The sequence below is a fragment of the Hypomesus nipponensis genome, chromosome 13 (assembly GCF_054491055.1).
Source record: "Hypomesus nipponensis isolate SF chromosome 13, ASM5449105v1, whole genome shotgun sequence".
Lineage (NCBI taxonomy): Eukaryota > Metazoa > Chordata > Actinopteri > Osmeriformes > Osmeridae > Hypomesus > Hypomesus nipponensis.
In genome coordinates, this window is record NC_140373.1 from 4,102,501 (window position 1) to 4,117,431 (window position 14,931).

A 14,931-nucleotide genomic window follows, 5' to 3' on the forward strand; every position below is an offset into this window, starting at 1 on the left:
AGTCATCCATCGACTCAGACCCAGCATGCATTTATTTTGCCTTGTACATACATATTCCCCTGGCCCGGGGATGAATCAAAAGTCCATAGCATGACAAATATTTGCATTCTTCTTTTTGGTTATGCAATGTGTATTTTCCTGTTGCCTCTGGAATTCACATTGACGTTGTTTGTTTGTGCTCTAAGGTATATGGTATCTGTAACTCACAGCTCAGCTCATTAGTCACTATCAACTGAACAAGTCTCCTAAACGCTGTGAGCATGGAAGGCTTCTCAAACAAACACGTTTGGTTTGGCACAACGCATGAGAAATGTACGTTTCCATCTCCCCTTGCATACCTCCGATAGTGCCTTCTTTTCCTCCTCTCAGCTCTGTTTTCTTAGGCCGCCATGGAAAAACACACGTCTTCTGAGCGATTTCTTTCCTTTATTTGTATTTTTACTTCATTTAGTCAGAGGGATAACCTACAGCTGAACGTTTGGATGGAGAAAAGACAGCGTGTTTGTTTTGGCTGTCGTTCCCTTAACAACAACGTATGAGACATGCAACAGGACACATGTGGAAAACCATCATACGTGTTGGTGGAGGTTTTGGGGGACACTCGTTCAGGTCAGGTCAGGGCTTTTTCTGGTCGCACAGTTACAGGAGTCCATGTCACACAAACAGACAGTTGTCATCTTGATCTCAGATTGGGTCACGGCTTTGGTGCGTTGACATTTTCCCCGAACGTGCCTGTCTCCAAATGTGAAATCGTTCTTAAATAATGGAGTCAGAATGGACATGAAGATTAATCTGGGTTGAACCTGTAAGAGAGCAGCTCTGTCTTGGCTGCAGTAGAGACCAGTTACACATGTGATTTTGAGGATCTGAGAAGGAGGCATTCCTTTGAAGCTTTCCACAAGCTTTTGATAAAGCTCTTTGCTCTGCGTCCAGATGATGATAAAGTGTCACCCTGCTCTCTCGTTCCCTCAAAGATCGATGAGTCTTCGTTCACATCTAGCCATGCCGAGATGTCAACTGTCAGCAGACAGATAGCTACAATTACTCCCCCCATGTAAACAAAATCCATGGGAATACTTAACACTCAGCCCCCTAAACACAGACATCTTCATCAGCCAGAGACTTCTGTCCGCCCAGAACACTGTTCAGAAGGTACACTATGTATCTCCAGAAGCACAAACGCCCACTGGGTCCTCCTTTTAGCCAAAGCAAAACCTTTGCACTGTGTGTCAGCAGAAAGGAAATGGTCATCATGGGGAGCACAGAGGGAGCAGAGGTTGCTTGCATTGTTCCCGACGTAGCGGAGGTTGCCTTTGTGTGGTCAGCATTGTCCGTTCAGAGCTTGAACTCCCATTGAGAAATAACGGGATGATTAGGTCTGGGTAGTACTACCATTTGTGTGTTTTTGTTTGTGGCGAAGGGTGGAAGTGTGTGGTGGGGGGGGGGGGGGGGGGGGAGAGAGGAGGGGGTTAACAACTGTCACAATTGGACTGATTCTTCCGGCTTCCTCTTTCATGTTGGTGGCCTCTGTAGGTCGTGACGGGGCAGAGACCCATCTTGTTTTGAACCCTCTCCACCCCCACTTCTCCTTCAGCTTTCACCCACCAGCAGGAGGAACTGTATTTATCAACTGAAAATGATTTGCTGCTTGAACCCAGGCTGTGTGTTAAATCTGAAGGCACTGTAATGAGCTAGATGTGGGTCAGTTGGAGGACAGTTGCAATTCAGGAGGTCATTCTGTGGTCTGATGCATAGAAACAGCATTTGTGCTTTTCTGAGTAGAAGGTAAATACCAATTATGCTGATCCATTATAGACCTTATTTTCGAATTTGTCATTTGATTCGATCTTTTAAAAATAAAATAAATACTATAGCAGGAAGTGCTTGCAGTAGGCTATAAATCCAGGAACCAAAAATACAACATGTAGTCGAATGGAACCTGCTAACATCCCAAATCTAAAAATGTAAATGTAATTACTTTTGATGCTGGTTCAACTCTGGTTAGTTGGGTTAACTCTGAAACAAACATGCTGAGCTATCTAAAGGTAATACAGAACATAAGTGTTTGACCATGTATTTATAAGCCCTAAAACTGTGCAGCCCTAGGATTAACATATTATCTGAGGGGAATAGATCCTGACTAGCGATACTCCTCATGGATTACGGATAGGCTACAGCACCTGGATGCATCTCCACCTCTCTATTTAGACAACGACAGAGACTACGTTCATTTGGCTTTAGAAACCATACACACAGGGAGTGCAAGCAACAGGGGGAGCTTAGATGCAAAATGGAAAATGTTCCAAACCATTTCCGACATCTATGTAGGGGGGCTTTCGGAAAGACACATACTTGTATTTGTTCCTGTTCTCCATGAATATTGAGCAGGACTTATCTGTCATCCTCACCATGTCTAATCATGTGCACCTGCAGCTCCGGGCCCAGAGAGACACGCTCTCTCGGAGAATACTTTGATCCTCCGCACCGCCGAGTTTCACCAACAGTGTCTGTTTGGAGCGTTGGAGGGGGAGAATCTGGGCGAATGCAATGTGTATCTTTCTTGTACATCCCTGAGTAAACATACGGTGCGTGTATTTGCGGGAGTGTGCAGTGAATGCTTATAAACTCTGTCGCGGAGCATTTGTTTAAACTTGGATTATAGTCCAAGTGATTTATTTGCCAAATGTTCAGAGTGATAGTCTCATCTGGACAGTGAAATACCGAAAATGATCAAATCATCAATGATCCGGTCAACAACGTAGCAGCATAGCTCAATACGATCCAAATGAACGAAAAAAGTAACGGCCACGGCCACGCCCCAGTGTCTTCCAATGTTTTCCCTGTTGGTCTCTGTGTCCGTGATGTGGGTGTCTCTTCCTCCCTTTCCCCTGGTTCCTGGCAGGGGCGTTGCCAGAAATTTTGGGCCACATGAAAAGTTTCTATTAGTTTTTCAAATTTTTTGAATTGTCCTAACGTTTCCTAACTATACGGCGCCCCTGGTTCTTGGCTCTATAGCGACACCACCGTGTTGTATTGGTAATCAACCAACTTTTGTTCATTGTCATCACCCCCATGCGTATGGATGTTTGCTTCCCTTGGTTATCTCTGTCTAATCTGTTTTATTTTGACCCCGTCCCTACGTGAATGGTCTTGTCCTCCGTGTTCCTGCGCATAGTGTTTACTGTCGATTCTTGCCTGTTTTTCCGGTCTTTGTTTTGAGTACCCTTGTTTCTGAGTCTTGTATAAATCTTTGTTCTTTTGATCGATCTGCCTGCTGTCTCCTGCATTTAAGACCTTTTGCTTCGCCTCACGTGACCGAACGAGTCCATCCATCCAGTCCTCACGGCCTGGGGTCCGCTCACCAAAGTCAAAGGTCCATGAGCTTCTTGGTGAGTTTCATGGGAACAATTTGTGTTGAATGCTGAGCTGTTGTCAACAAACAGCCTTCTGACACTGGTGTTCACCTTCTCCAGGTGGAAGAGAGCAGCGTGTTGTCATGGAGATGGTATTGTCTGTTGATTTGTTGGGTCGGTAGGCAAATTGCATAGGGTCAATGTGAGGTTGCATGCATGGGTTTTGACTTGCTGCTCAAATTTCCACACATCATATTCTATGGACTGTTTAAACACTTGAGTGTGACAGCATGTGTGCATGTCTGTATATTTGCATGTGAGAATAAGAGAGAACATTTATGAATTCATCCAACAGTATTGTCTCCCATGGGTCCAGTAGGGCTGTGAGAACAGTGAAGGTGATAATCTTCAAAACACAAGCTTGTTTCCAAAGTCACTGGCAGAGCCCAGCCTGGAAGCTTCTGTCCACGTCCTCGTCCATGACTCTGTTTGCTCTGGACGTGCTGTCTTTGTAAATCCACTGGCACACTCAGGGATCCTGACGCATTGCAGAGGAAATGGTCTCAGATGTGCCTGCGTGGGCACGTGCACACACACACACACACACACACACACACACACACACACACACACACACACACACACTGCATTGTAGGTCTCTTCCCTCACATATCTTTTCCCATGCACACATATGCTGACAGCCCATGTATTTGATTGAGTCTGTCTTGGCTGGGGAAGACACACTTTAGACCGTTACTAGTTCCAATTCAGTGCAGGATGTTGGTACAGCTTCATTAGAGTTATTACACATTCTCAGGACGCTTTGCCTACTAATTTGGTTTTGGGTTGTGTGGTAATTGGATGAATTCGAACAACACATTCAGGGAATAATGTATACAATACTGGTCTGTTTGAGAAATACACCCAGCAGACGTACTGAGGTGTGTTTCCATGGTTTCCAGCAACCAAACTTCTGTTCACGAAAGCTGGTATATGTGGGAGGATATGTGATAATTATATATATTGTTTTGGTCCACAGTCCAATTTTTTTTCTATTACATTGACCTTATGAACTGAACTAAAGAAACGAAGCTAGTGTACTTTCTCACTTTTTTCTTTGAGGAAACACACACACACACCGCCTCCTCACCACCTCAGCAGCAACAAGGTCAGATGTGTAGTTCATATCAGCTCCCTGCTGTCGTGTTCTGAGGAGTCCATGCAGCGTGTTATGCCCCACAGTATGTGGCTCCTGCAGCCACACTGAGGCTGTGATTAGGGTGAGCTCCAGACTGTGAAATGTGCAGCACCAGGGGCTGGGGGGGGGGGGGGGGGGTGGGGTGGGAGTGCGGAGCGGACTGGATCAGAGTATCAGAGTACACCTGCAGCTGAGAGGGCCATTGTTGGGTCACTTGATCTTTTGATTAGATGTTTTACCCGAAAAAGGCTTTTGCGGAAGGCCAGTTTCAAAGGCTGTAACTCCACTGGTGGGGGGATGGGGTGGGCAACTGATACAGTTGAAGAAGTAGGCTGGAGAAAAGTTAAAGGCGCTTATTCAAATATTCTTAGCGGTGCATTTCAGAACAAGTGTTAAAAATGATGCTGTCATTTGATAGATGCTCTAGGGAGACATTGTGACTGCTTGTGATAACATCTCTTCCCTGCAAAAGTACAATTCTGCTTTCAAAGTAGGAGACTTTGGGGGCATTGGTTCTACACTTACCTGTTTTTGTTCTTTAGAAAAACAAGATTCCTCTTTACGATAGCATTCTGCACAGGAAAGAATATTATAAAGCAACGCCTAAAATGTTTGACACTTCTTTTTGTCTTTTCAAAACATTTCCAACCGTGCTACAAAAGGGTTGCAGATACCTTTACACTTTTACTAACGTCTTTCTTACCAGGAGCTGTCACACTAAACAACAAATGTATGCAAATCTTTGACAATTTGTTTTTCTGTGTGTGTGTGTGTGTGTGTGTGTGTGTGTGTGTGTGTGTGCCTACCCACAGGTGTTTGATCGGCTTCATTCCTAGAGCAGAAGAACAAAGGTCACTCACCTGTCACTTCAACATGGGCTTACTTCCTCCCGTTAATTACAGCTCCTTTCCCCACCTCATTATCCATGGTGAACGACATGTCCCATGTTTGTGTGGGAATTTAATAGCTGGAGCAAAGCTCAAACGATCTGTTGCGTGTCCAGGAGAAGTGTACAGGAAACCATTGATATTAAAGTCACATACACACATACTCTCTTCTAATAAAGGATGTCTGTTGTAACACAAATCATTTTCTACTACTAGAACACTGTTCATCACTCTCTGATTTCTTGTTTCTTTACTGAACCTATTTCCAGCAGTGTAACCCTGTCAAACATTCCAGTGAAAATCACTCAAATTGGAATCTATAATTGGTGACAGACTGTGAATTGGTGTCTCTAGATTGTCTACACTCCACTTTGGGTTCAAGGCAGCACTGTTGTCTTTCTGCTGCTCAAACCAAGCCTGCATCCACATGCATTAACATAATTGTCCACTTACACACACTGTGACAATTTTCTCTGAATTTGGCTGCGACAAGGCTCTCTCATATCCAGTTTCTGAAATAGCTTTTGAAGTCAGTCAATTTGATTTATAAAGCATATTTTAAAATGACGGTTGACCAACGTGTTGTACATTCAAAATAATGAAAGACGTAACACAAAACAAACATGCATTTTGACGGAAACGTAACTTTATTTCCGTATCTCAAAACGATTTGTGCCATATGTTGCTAGTGACGTGCTCTCGCAAATAGCTCAAGTCGCACAGCTCGTTCATCAGAAATTCATCCTACAGAAAAAAAAAGAAAGAAAAAAAAATGGCTCTTTATCCTCTCGTCATCCTCATCTCCATCCTGTCTACCACCTGAAACCGTCCTCCTTGGCCTCTCCTCTCATTTCTCCCCAGCGTCCATGAGATCTCCCATCACCTGTAGCCTCCCAAGGTCCCCCGAGCAGCCCTGCTCCTTAGCATACAGCAGTGGGGGCTCTAATTGCAGATCCTGTCCGTGTGGGTTTGAAAAGACCAGAGTGCAACCTGTGTGTGCACGCTGGAATCTGTTGTATGTGTGAGAGAGATTGGATGATGTACTAACGAGTGGATAGATTGAGTGTGTCAGTAATCTGCCTTTGGGTCTAGGGTGTACAGAGAGGTGTGTTCACAAAAAATGGAGAGACATAGAGCGACTAATTTTCCAGCCATTAACTCACATAACTACAGTTCATTTTCCCTGCTGATGTCGGGCCTGTCACTACCCAAGAGCAGCCTGCTCTCATCAGTGTTTGAATTCATCAAAAAGGCTCCCTGGCAACAACAGTTTGAATAAATGTTTGTTTTCAGTAAGTGTGGAGAAGACAGGCCTAGGAGGTTCTCAAGGATCCCATGCCTAGAGGCCCATCTAAACTCCAACGTACAGCACACGTATACACACCCATATGTCGCTGTCTAAAGACACTGACTTAAACAGCCCACGGAAATCCTAACACATGCACGTAACGTAAACGGAGGGAGAAGAGTAGGCTTTCATAGTGCTGCGGACATAAACACAAAGGTCTAATGCAAACAAAGACGTCGACAGCCGAGAAAAACCTACATTTGGAGTAGGTCTATGCCCCCACGATCATAAGTCATAACTGACCCACCAGTTGCCTCAAACTCGACATCGTCTGAGGCGGCCGTGCTGCTGCTAAATGTCCGTGGTTCGAGGGCATGTCGTGATTCACCGCTCCCCTGATGAGGGTCATTTGAATGTCCTCAAACTCCATCCGAATATTGAACATAATTTGAGGCAGCCCTCGCCACATTGTCTCATTACAAATGGATAACATGGAGGGAAGCTATCAATTAATCATGCCGCTTATCCGTGTTTTCATCGATGGCCGGCCAATATGGGCTTGTTGGCAGACTGCCATCATCCAGATGATGAGGTCCAGGAGCTTCCTCATAATGGTGTGCGCCAGAGGGCACAGAGTCTGATCAGTCAACTCCAGGGCCAGCGACAGTCCTTTGAGCAGCTCGCACTATGAATCTGTTACCGAAGCCAATCCCCTCACACTCCAATACTGCAGCACCATAAAGCAACACATCAGACTTTCGAAAACGTCCTTAGGCTTTCATTATTGAGGCTAGATGATTTGTCATTGTCTTTTCTGTTTCTCTGCGGGAGCGCGGGTCCATGTTCACCGTATATTTACCCGCTGATGGCGTGGTGGGCGGTAGCTGGGTCTGTGTTGCCTAGCCACAACGGATGTTGCTAATCACCGCTAAACGAGCTGGGACTCCATAGAGCAGTCACGAGTTTGGCGCTGAGCGTTTCAAAGGGCCCCCCCTCACGGCGAGATGCATCCATTTGGTTTCCGCTCCGCGGGGATTTTGTCTCCCTCATCTCGTTGGCAATGCCGCGAACCAGTGGAAATAGGCCTATGCCACCACTGAGCCCCAACTGTAATGAGATTTGAGGGACATCAAAGCGCCTCTCTTTGGAGGATGGGGGGGGATGGATCGGAAAAATAGGTTTGAAATGCAAATCTCAGTGTGGTGATGTGTTATCCACCTCAGGAACATCAGCACAAAGGGAATAGATAAGTTGGAGGCAGTCATGAAGTTAGGAACGAGTTGACTGTTTTTCTTCAAAGACCCTTGGATTTGTTTCTGCACCTAGACTTTTTGCGATGTTGTTATGAAAGCCACTGGGAAGGAAATGAGGAATGATAGCACGCGGCACACTGTATGATGCCCACAGTAAGAAACACCGTCTTGGTGAACAGATTACAGGTTACACACAACAGTGAACCGCAGTAGACTCAACCACATTCATAACAAGGGAAACCAGGGAAATGTCATCCTGGTTTCAGCGTGTCATATAATCACTGTTCACAACCACATGAGAAACCTCTCCCACAACGTAACAGTCGTCTCGGGCCGTCCCCACGACCCGGAGCGATCAAAAATAGTTGCTGACGTTCATATCTGTCGTTGTTAGAGAGCTGCAATGATTTTACAGGGATACGCTTCAGTGGAGCCATCACTCCACAGCCCGGCAACGGGTTTCAGAAAAAGCAGAGAACATCGATTAGCTCATCACCCTCGTGTCTGCCTTCTCTCAACCACACGGGCTGGAGTCAAGGGGTTCTTTTAAATATGAGCTCTTCAGGAGACCTCTCTCAGGATGCTTCATATCGATAAATAAATCAACAACTAGCTTGCATTTCATTGATCTGAGCACCCACCAGAGACCCTGCTCTCTTGTTCAACGCACCCTTTGTGTCTGTGGCGCAGTGGATGTCGGCTGATGCACCAGTTTGTCTTTGGCGACCTGGTACGTTTTATCATGCAGTAATAGACTGACCATTGTTAAATGTTTGCATTCAATACATGATTCATTTAGTTTGCAGGCTTATCGTATGTCCATTATCTTAAGAGCGTTTGTGTTGGCCAGGGAATTGGGGAGGTATAAGATGTAGTTATTGCTCTAAGTAATGACCCATATGTTCTTCATTGATTTTGTTCTGGGAAGATGCATGCACATGTGGATACAAAGAGACTGTGCTTTTTTGCGTGGGGTTTGCGTGTGCATGTTTGTGTGTGTGTGTGTGTATTCATGTATCCATGTAGACAATTTTATACAGATAAAGCAAACCATTCCAAATATGCCACTTCGTATTGCTAACCATCACCATGTGGTCCAACTCAATCTCTCTGCAACCACAGACCCATGACTCAGGCTCAACTACTTAAAAACCCCAACACATCATGAGCTCTTTAGGAGTAACTGGGGGGTTTTTGCCAGTAGAAAGAATGTTCACATAAACACTGACTCCTACCTCTCTGCCTACCTTCCCTACAACATTCTAAAGCCCTGTCAGAAATCTGAACCTTATCTCCAGGCATTCACCTTGCAACTCCATCACTCAGTTCTGACACAAATCTGACCTTTAATATTTCCCAGCTGTGTCACTCCTGTGGTTCCTATGTCTGAATGTCAGCCAAAAGTGCCATATGATCTTGTGATTAATTGGTCTAACTGATTAGTTGTGAATCGTTACAGTTAAATCAATTTTTCTGTCTGGAAGGGAGTTTAAAGGGAGAGGGAACAGGAGGAGGGTGACAGTTGGAAAAGAAGAACAAAGGAATTCTCGTTGTTTTTTTGCACACAAGCTTCATTTAGTGGTCGCAAACTAGATTTAGGGATCTGTAAAATAATATTTATTATGATATTCCCTCCCTTGTGTCCAAGTAATTCTATGTGCTTCAGTAGCCTGCCGAATTTAATCTGTATTCATGGTTGCATGCACATTGCACACAACAACAGTAATGAACCATCTTATTGTGTTTTCCATGCAAAATATATTTGAGGTACAAAAAAAACTGAGTTTGAACTGTTCAAAAGTGGCACATTATGAGAGGACATGAGAGCCTGTGAGGGGTGTTATTCTAACGGGACACATGTTGACATGCACACCCGCAGAGTAATAGCACCAACATGATTGTGCAGCTGTATCAGGGCCACACAGTCACCAACTTCATAGACCGATAAGCTGTAGGAACATGCACATACAAATGACACAGATAGATCCTCAGACAGGCAGACAGGCAGACAGGCAGACAGACAGACAGACAGACAGACAGACAGACAGACAGACAGGCAGACAGGCAGACAGACAGGCAGACAGACAGACAGACAGACAGACAGACAGGCAGACAGGCAGGCAGACAGGCAGACAGACAGGCAGACACACAGACAGACAGACAGACAGACAGACAGACAAATGATCAAATTGGCACGGTTCAGCAGATATAGAGATGCAGGCACTTATCTCACATTCGACGGGACTGTCTGTCTTTACTGGCATAAACAACATTAGTCTCTTTTTAATTTGCATGTCTCATTAGCATCTTGTTGTGTGTTGGTTTTGAGAACTGCATGTTCTTCCCGTGAGTGACAAACCTGCTTAGTTTTAGAACAGAGAGTATTTGTAAAAACTCCAGTCTTATGGCTGCCTACGTTGTGTGTCTTCAAAATCAAGTTATTTTTTATGCTAAATGGAGGTTCTTACAACCGTATAACATGGTGGTTCTGAGTAGTTTGGATCTCGAGTGGAGAGTTCCAGTGTATTATCCTTTGTCTAGCCCCACAATCTTGTCGCCACACTTTCCCACAATCTCTAGTCAGTAACCACAGACCCTACAGCAGGGAGAGATAGTGTATGGGCATGTCTTGAAGTCTCCCACAATACAGTAACCATCTTTGGCAAAACCTTTTATTTGGTTTAAACACAGAAAACACTGACAAATTACCACTGACATATGAGTGTCAGGTTTATAAAGAATTCTTTAGCTATCCCTTGTGAAGCTATCGTAATGCAAGACAAAACCGAAAATAGAATCAAAATTCCTACAAACACAATGTATGACACAAATGTCCACTATAGCCTCAAAGGTCGATGATATGACACAGGTTCAATGTGTAACTTCATTCACAATTGCTTACCCTATCTATCATCCCTATGTGATGCTAAACCAATGTTCTCATTGTAATCAATGGTTGTCTTATGATCCCTTTGTGGGGTCACCCTGGGGGATTTTGAAAACGGTCAGATGATCTTCAACTATTGAGAAAAATCAGACAACCACCTTGTGATGAATGATAGCACAGTGTGTGAAAAAGTAATAAGATAACCTTTTATTGTTGTATGTCATGTGCTGCAGGCTATTGCCAAGGAGCTTAACTCAACCTAAACATAAGCCATAAAATTAGCTAATGTACATTTATATTTATGCAAAGCGACTTCCAAGAGACAGTTTTATAAAAGTGCATAGGTCACAGATCATAACAATGAGATAACCCCAAACATTGCGGGTAGCCAAACATGAAGCATACATTGTGAAAACCAAGCAAGTCCCAAAGGGAAGAACAATAACAAGAAGAACAAGCAAATGAATGTGACAGTCTTTAGTCGGGACTATGCTAATGACTCCTTTGAAGCTGCAGATATTTAACAGAAGTGTGTGTTGGACAGCTTATTTACATTTACATTTAGTCATTTAGCAGACGCTCTTATCCAGAGCGACTTACAGTAAGTACAGGGACATTCCCCCCGAGGCAAGAAGGGTGAAGTGCCTTGCCTAAGGACACAACGTCATTTGGCACAGCCGGGAATCGATCTAGCAACCTTCAGATTACTAGCCCGGTTCCCTCACCGCTCAGCCATCTGACTCCCCGCTTATGATCAGTGGAATACAGTGAACATGTTGAATTGAGCAGATGTGTTCAGGGACAGTTGACATTCAATGAAGCTGCACTCCTTTAGAGGGATTTCTTTGAATGGCAATTCCCTCCATGTTCTTGTAATGACCCATTTAGACTGTGACCTTCGCACACACATGCAGCACAGACACTGAATTTGATAACAAGCGCACCCACGTGTCAAAAAAATATGACCACAGAAGAGTGTGCCTTTTTGATCACCTATGAAATCATCTATGAAACCTGTTCTTAGTATTTTCAGAACCCAACAGTGAAACATGCAGGCCTAACTGGTCTTTTATATGAACAATTACAAGACAAAAATGGTTGTAATGAGTCTCACCCTTCTTCAAATTAATTATCTAAAACAAACGATGCAAAGCAAACCTTGCTCTGGATGAGCGTAACAAAACAACACTCTTTGGTTGCATTATCTATAACGTTAATCAACAAAAGTAACAAGTCATCGGACAATTTGTGACAAAGAGGGGCGTGATCCTGACAAGACCAGCTTCCCGTTGACTGTAGCGTCAAAGACCGAGTGTTAAAGGATTAGTCACGGGTGCTGTGAAGGGTTTGGAAAGAGAGGCTTGTTGACCCCCTCACTTGTAACAAGTAGTTGTCTAATGAGCTTTGCTTCAGACCCTTGTGATATTGTAATATTGTTTGTCTGGGACACAGCTTGGACCGTGTTATGTTATTCACCCTGCGAGACAGAGACACCCTGGCTACAAGTTTCTTTATATCTGACACCATTTTGGCTCCCATTCTCTACATCCACACTGAAAACACATATAGAGGTACACGTCTTACTGCATATTCTGTTTGAGATAAACCCACAACACTGCTAACCTGACGGATATGATTTACAATAGCTGTCACAGAATATTATTAATGAAGCTAACATGAGCCAACATTTAATTCAGAGGCTCTTTCCTCTACAGACGAACATGCTAACTTAAATCAAGGAAGAAGTTTATCATTGACCAGATTACACTCTGGCGCCAGTAAGGGAGTGGACAGCTGTAGACAGATTAATCCATTATTCACAAAGGACCTTTCTAATATCAGCTCCTAATATCCATTTGGTAGATTAACCTCCATGTGTTTACATTCTTCCCACAATACACAATGGGAGCTTAGCACAAATGTAGCTAGGCTAATTGGACAACGGCCTACCTCGACTCAAACAGAAATCTGCTCTTGGTGGTTTTGTAAGATAGTGGGTGGAGATGACAGAGGGCTCACAACCAGCTGCTCTTGGATTTGTTTACTTTACTGCTACATTCCGCTTTTCAAAAAGTGAGCCTGGGTTCAAATGAATGTCACCAGAGGTGCCATTCAAATGACATTTACATTTAGTCATTTAGCAGACGTTTTTATCCAGAGTGACTTACAGTAAGTACAGGGACATTCCCCCGAGGCAAGTAGGGTGAAGTGCCTTGCCCAAGGACGTCATTTGGCACGGCCTGGAAGTAAACCAGCAACCTTCTGACTACTAGCCCATTTTCCTAACCACTCAGCCATCTGACATCATGACATCTGTCTGCCATTGTTCCACACCAGTCTTGAAAACCCAATGGGAAGTGTAGAGACAGGACAAGGAGAGGGGTGTAGAGAGGCACCCGAGGACACATGGTCCAGACAGCTAATTCACAGTGCAGGAAATTAAGAAGTTTACATTTACATTTAGTCATTTAGCAGACGCTCTTATCCAGAGCGACTTACAGTAAGTACAGGGACATTCCCCCGAGGCAAGTAGAAGGTGAAGTGCCTTGCCCAAGGACACAACGTAATTTGGCACGGCCGGGAATCGAATTGGCAACCTTCAGATTACTAGTCCGCTTCCCTAACCGCTCAGCCACCTGACTCTCTAAATTATGGCTTACTTATTGCCAGGAGTTTGCCAGATGGTGCTGATTCAGCTGGCAGGTAATACAGTATGACATGGATGTCCAAACTGCAATAACAGACTGTTGGAACAGATGCAGTACCAGAACAGGCTAGCTTGTCTGGACTTGCAACAAGGTTCTGCTCAACTCTCTAGGTTTATGGCATTGGTAGGGAATCCATTCAAGAAAATGTTTTCTTTCACTTTACCCATTTTGTGGACTGTTTGTTGGCTTGTTCGTGGTTGTTTGTATGTGTTGAGAATGAGAACGACCCTAATTTTCCATAAAGCGTGCTGTAATCACTGAAAAGCTTTTCAAATGATGAATAACAATGACTGAAAAAAAGTGTGCGCTTATGCTGATGAGACTGTACATCGTCCCATCAGCATAAATACAAGCATAAATAACCTCTTGGTTAACAGAGCGTTCACATGAATATTTACAAAACAAAATTAGCACAATCAATCTTAAATAATGATGTTGGTTTAGTACGCTATTATGTCTAAATGTAAATACCCACAGGAATGAAATGCTTCCCATTCTACAGCATATGCAAATTTTTTCTGGCTTTGAAGCTCAAATGCTCTCTGCGATGACCAATGATGCAAGCGACAGCGTGTGATACCAACATGAGAGCAACTGAAGGGGTCAATTTAGTTCAAAAGAAATACACTCCAGGATTCCCTAAATATATCCTAACCTGCAAACGAGCAGGACGATGACACGATTCTGTTTCTGCATCAAGACAAGGGGCCATTTTGTGGTATTGTAATATTGTATGCTAAACTAAATGGACAAAATGTAAATGAGGACTGTGATGTGAAATTGGTATTTGTGTGTGTGTGTGAGAGAGAGACAGAGGACTCAACATATTACACTTGACTACATAAATCCAAGGCTTTCAACAGCAATTAAATTAAGTTGGACAAGACGCAATCATTTGCGTTTACTAATAACAACACAGCTCTTTCACAGTTGATCACACAATGCATTCCCAGACAGATATATGAAATGCTATGAGAAACCAAAAAGATTTGATCTTCACCTTTGCAGCCTAATATATTTATTGGATGGTTTTCTGGATGGTTTCTATCAGGTGTAATCGAGTGTACTGAATTTACAATGTTTTTTAGTATCAAGATTTTTGAAGATTCACAAGTATTATGAATGTATGCCAATATCTGCACAATCTTTCTGCAGATGTGTCGGATGCAGCTTCGAAGAGTACAGAAATGCTAACCCCAATAGTTTACAATTCCAATTAGCATTTTTGATAATAAAGGCAATTTTTATTATAATTATCCCCTCAATTCAGTCTTTCACTGATAGCGAACGAGTTGAAATAAACAGCCAGCTACACTTTTGTCCCCCTGCAGTCTGTGAGAAACTTTTGAACACAATG

At 43.6% G+C, this 14,931-nt stretch overlaps 1 long non-coding RNA gene across 1 annotated transcript; it reads left to right on the forward strand.

Moving 5' to 3' along the window:
- The first annotated feature begins 3,231 nt into the window (after window positions 1–3,231).
- LOC146259549 (uncharacterized) lies at window positions 3,232–5,637 on the forward strand. The gene is made up of 2 exons (XR_014729459.1): window positions 3,232–3,389; window positions 5,364–5,637. It is a non-coding gene; the product is annotated as an uncharacterized LOC146259549 (long non-coding RNA).
- Window positions 5,638–14,931: the final 9,294 nt, after the last annotated feature.